Raw genomic sequence first — 6,000 nt, 5'->3', positions numbered from 1 at the left:
AACTTAGTGTATTTATCCATGTTATAAGTATATTCATCCATAGCATATGTCAATTTCCACATATAATACATCATTCAAGCACATTACTTCCTTTTTCCTCAAATTTCATTTCAACTATGAAGTTACCATTTCATTACCTTTCTTCACCCATTTCATATGCATAACACACAAGTTATAAGCATAACATCAACCATGACTACAAACTAGTGCATTTAAACATAGCTCTCTTGGAATCAACCACATAATCAACCATTGCATAAGAAATTACGTACTTTGATTTATTCCACCTTTTTCATACAAATAAGCACATTACCTGAGCACTTAATGTTTTAATGTATTTCATTAAGATTAAACATGATATAATTCAATCACCAACTTGGCACAAGCCTAAGCACCAACAACAACACATGTTAGCATAATTGAATATAATTCATGTGAACTTAACATAAATAACTATTATACTTGAGCATGATCAAATTGGATTTATCATTCTTCATAACATATCATGTTTTCCATGTATCACTATTTCAATAAATTTCATACATACATGCCTTGGTTCATATTAAACACTTACCATAGACACAAGCTAATGATTAAACACATAACTTAGCGATATCATCACATGGTAAGATATAATACATAAATATAGCATCTCTTAAATCATACCTTTCATATTCATGAATATTCATACTTTAAATTATTAGTACATCATACCTTTCCATATTCGTCATAGTGAAGTCAACCGGAACCCTTACCGGAGCTAACACAAAGTTTGCTAAACGATGGTCGAAACCATCCCCTATTTATAATCGATAACTACTGTAAAGATGATTGAGACCTTGGTACACGTTTCCTTTGTGCCATAGTCCAACTATGGTCTTAAATATGCATTGCCATGGCCTTGTCATGGTCTTACATTCGTAGTGCCATAACCCAGTTATGGCCTTATCATTAGAATGCCATAGCCTAGCTTTGGTCTTACATATAAACACTGCCATGGTCCAACCATGGTCTTACGTTTGAATAATTGCCATAGCCTCGCTATGGTCTTACGTGCAAATGCAACCTGTCTCCATTGATATCATAAATTATCATTTTCGTAACTTTTTACAATTCCTGTTCTATCAACAAATCAATTTAATATCAGTAATTTTAAATCATTTAAACTTTAATATTCATAAACACATAGAAATATAATTGAGTTCATATTAATGAACTTACAAAGCTAATTTGCAGTAATGGCTCTAAGTTTCTCAATCATTGATCAACGTTATATCAAATCATTATTTTTGTTTTCAATTACATACATCAATATAATCTAATGTTATGCAATTAGGTTCATATATTTCACTTAAATATAAAATAAAATTACACTGAATGAACTTACCTAGCTAAATTGTAGAAATGACAAAGTACAGGGGCATTTTTGTAGTTTTCCATTCTCCTCGATTTTCCACTCGATCTTGATCTAAATTAATAATTCCATTCAATCTATTAATTTAGAGAGTAAAATAATGGATTTTATGCAATTTAGTCATTTTTACTTAATTAACTATCGAAACGTTAAAATTTTTCAACAAAACTTTAATACAACCTTAATAACACTCCGTAAATATTTATGGAAATATTTATGGCTCGATTTATAGAATCGAGGTCCCGATATCACATTTTCTAAAACCACTTGACCTTAGGGTCTTACCACTGGAACTTAATAAATCGCTTATATAACATAAATTATCAAACTGAAAACCTTTTTAAAACCATATTTGACTTATAAATATTAAATAACAATATTTACAAACTTATTCATTGGATTTGGTGGCCCCAAAACCATTGTATCCGACACCACTAAAAAACGGGTTGTTACAACTCTCCCTACTTACGAAAATTTTGTCCTCAAAATTTCTCACATGATAATAGTCATCACATTGAATCTCTCTTTCATCTTCTTAATGGTAGTCCATAAATAAACCAATCATAACTTATCTCAATTCAGAACTCATATCAGAATTCTTATTGGAACTTGATACTATACCTGGACTTAACTAAACTGTTATGATGTTCTTCTGTCATATCTTTATCATTAGTAGTATAACTATCGAGAAAATTCCCAATGATCGTCTGACGAAACAGAATCGAGAAACCCGTATTATCAAACTCTGACTGATGCTTCTGTCATGTTTGCATTTGTAACTTTCAACTGATATTTGTTCCTTTTACATGGAAAGCGTCAAGTAATATCATTTAACACAAGAGCGACAACTTCAACTATCGAGACGACTTTAACCCATAATGACATTTCCCAATTAGAACTGATCTGATAGATATATTTATGTATCATGCTTTCTAGAATATGAATCTCTCATTTTGATTGTTCATCAATTTACCAGTGAATGCGCAAAATTTATTCTCGGATCTTGGGATAAACTCAAATGCATATAACTCAATTAACTTTTCAAATGAATAATCTGGTTTGACTAACACAATTGAGTTGATCTATCTATTGAATAATAACATTTCAGAATAATTCTTTCATCTTGTTGTCAAGATAATTCATATATACCATCTATCATAATTCCCTCAGAATACCAATCAATGATCTCTACAAACTGCATTAACTCAAACTAAACATAACACCTCGTATTAACTCATTGGCATAAATTGAGATTACCTGAGGAATGATAATCAATATACAAGTTTAAGCTTGACCTTCTACCATCTATACTTTTTCCGCTACCTATTCTTTTCATGAAAGCTAGAAATGGGATATATAATGAAATTATTTCAATTATTAACATCGGAACTTTGAACCATACCGGAGCCACAACCATCAGGTGAATTAAAACCATAGTGCTATAATTTGACCAACGTTTCAACTGTATAGATAGAACAATACCTCAAATATCCATAGTGCAATCCGAGACAAAAGCGAAAAAATCGAAGGTAGTCCCAATAACAACCAGTGCAATAATACAACTTCTATAATCTGACATCTATATCACCGTGCTCCCATGATCGAACCAGGAATTATAATCGTAATGGATGTAACAAAATGGTTAAACACAAAAGTAGTTTGGCACATGATATTGTTCTCGATACTCCCCCTGAGTATACATATGCTCACCGCCTTATATCTACTTCCCTCATTTTCTTTATCTCTCCATTTACTAAGGCATCATTATTATTCATGAGTACAATCATTTGAGCTCGTAACATTTTTTCAAACAAATGTGAGTGTACTTTTTTGCAACTCTGTTTTTATTTTTCATCAAGATTTTCTCGATTGGCATTTTGCCTTATTTTTCTACAAGCTCAAAATCTTATACTCACTATACCATACAATTCCTTAGCTCACTTTATTTTTTTCTTTAGAAACCACCGAGATGTATCTTCCTAATCCCTCAATATTGATTGTCGGACGTCTAAATCCTTGCAAGGACCAAGAAATAAACGATCAAATAGAATATGTAATAGGCTTAAGGTTTCATTTTGGTTCATCGTGAAAATGGATTCAGGCTCAAAATAAGTACTAGGGAAAATATTTACAAAATAACTTTTAGGCTTGAGAAATTGTCTACCAAACAATGCCTAAGGTCGTCCCTAGTTAATTCTATACATGGATTAAATTGGCCAAGTCTATCAATTTCTACAACCTAGAATTCAATTAAACATACATGCTATTTATATTCCTATTTATCATGTGGTATACTTAACATATTAAATCTATTCAGAGTGTAATAAATTAAACTAATTAGTTTCAATTTAAAAATTTAGAATCAATTATTATCAAAATAAATTTACAATTTATTCACAAAATCCTATTAACATGCTTTGAACCAATCATTTGTATTTCTACAAGCTCAACCACACAGAAAACATCTAAAAAACTATTAAAAGAAAAGAAAATAACATAAAAAGAATTTTTTTTGAAATTTCCTAAGTCACCCCACACTTTATTCGGCACGTTATCTTTAATGTGCAATAAAATATAAAGGAAAGAGGTTACTCGATTGGTGTGATGTGTGCAACACAAAAATGGTGGGACTACTCCTTTTGGTTTTGGCCCAATCTTGTAGTATCATATAAAATATGGGGTTCCTATAAAGAAAAAATAAAACGCACAAAAATGCTAAATCCTAAGTAAAGAAGAACTAAAACAAAAATTGAGAATAATCCCAAATAAAGTATTAGTCCAAATAAAAAGTTTGATTTGTTTGGCTTAGAGTTTCTGTCTGTACCTCCTATTGCTACCATTCGATGTTATTCCGTAAATAACTGATTTATTCCTGGCTTGGGAAGTGGAATATAGTTATACTAAGAAGAATATTTGATGTTGGTGGCTTGGAGGTTATTGGTTGTTGATAAGGACATTATATAGCGGTGTTCTAGGGCTAGACTTGCCGTGCAAAGTTGGTGAATATCTTTGAACATCGTGTCAAACAAAGAACGAAAAGTTGCCAAAAATAGCCAGCATGTCGCGCTATAGGTTGTGCATGGTACGACACAACACATATTTTACCGTAGATCTTGCTTTAAAATGAAGGTGTGACGTGCCATAGAGGTTCTACGTTGCACCATGACAAAATATTTTGATGTTTTCAATTTCCCTGGGGTTGTGTCATGTCATGGGATTGTCATATGATGAAATGGCTTCAATTTAGCCTCTCCAGGACTTTTAGAGGGTCCTCAATTGCCCATACATGCACCCCACTAATGTATAGCTCTTCCATTATTCTAGAAAACATGGTTTCTTTTGATTTTAACATGAAATAACAAGTCTAATTCCTAAATTTAACAAACCAAAAATAAATTAGTATACAATATTTACAAATTAATTGAAGTTTGACAAATTAAAATTTATATTGTGCTACAGGACTTGTCCGGTAATTCCTTAAACTTCACCATTGACCTCATTTTTTGATCTCACCCATCTCAATTCTCCTAATTTCTCTTTCTTCCACCAAAATCTCACCATTTATCCCATTTTCTCATCTTATGAGTGCTTACACTTGCACAACTCAGAAAATACCTTCGATCAAGGCCATTAGGGGTTAAATTGGATAAAACATAACATTCCTCCCTTGGGAATCCTTTACTTTGGGAATCTCGGCCATATTTGAACACTTCTATCTCACCCTCGATTTTTATAATAAGCTTGTCAAGATTGATTATTGATTTAAAACTGGCCAGAAATGACCTACACAATAGAATGTGGATTTCTTGATCTTCCTCAAAGTTGAGGACTACAAAGTCGAAGGGGATTATGAATCACCATACCTTGACCAATACATCCTCGAGTATACCTTTCTAGTGCACCAAGGATCTATCGGCTTATTCCTCTATCGTGGGTTCATCGGCCTCTTTGGGAAGCTCCTCCTCTTCGTTATTGGGCTTGCTAGGTCGCTTCACTTCTTTAACTGATCGTAAAATGATTGCCTTTATGTGTTCCTTCACATCTCTCCGAGGATTGTCCTCAGTATTACTACAGAGGTGTTGACCATTTTGTTTTTAGAACATCCTCATTAGTTGGCTCATTTGGTTGCAGAGACTACCTATTTGGGATTCGAGTCGTCTGCATGTCACTTATACTTGTCGAATGTCTATCTTTATAGTTTGCATCTCCCCCTATAACCGGTTGAATCTTTGACAACATTCAGCATGGTCATTACCCACGACTCGTTGTTGCAATGGAGGTGGTTTGTAAGGAGGGTTCATTTGCGTTTGTGCTTAATTTGTGCCTCCTTGATTGCCTCCCCATTTGAGGTTCTAATGATGCCTCCAACCAAGATTATAGGTATTCAAATAGGGATCTCGACCCCTATCATTTACATAGCTCACCTTCTCTGGTTGGTTCTTATAATTTGACTCCACTCTTGTCAGATTGATTGGTTGCAATCGATCATCGTCTTACTCTTTGTTTATCGATGTCGCCTTTGGAGGCTTAGATTTGTACATAAATCTCAAATTGGGCCACATGTACGAGTTCATGGCCATGTCTTT

Source organism: Gossypium hirsutum, chromosome D09 (assembly GCF_007990345.1).
Source record: "Gossypium hirsutum isolate 1008001.06 chromosome D09, Gossypium_hirsutum_v2.1, whole genome shotgun sequence".
Classification (NCBI taxonomy): domain Eukaryota; kingdom Viridiplantae; phylum Streptophyta; class Magnoliopsida; order Malvales; family Malvaceae; genus Gossypium; species Gossypium hirsutum.
Note: the sequence above shows the minus strand (reverse complement) of the source record.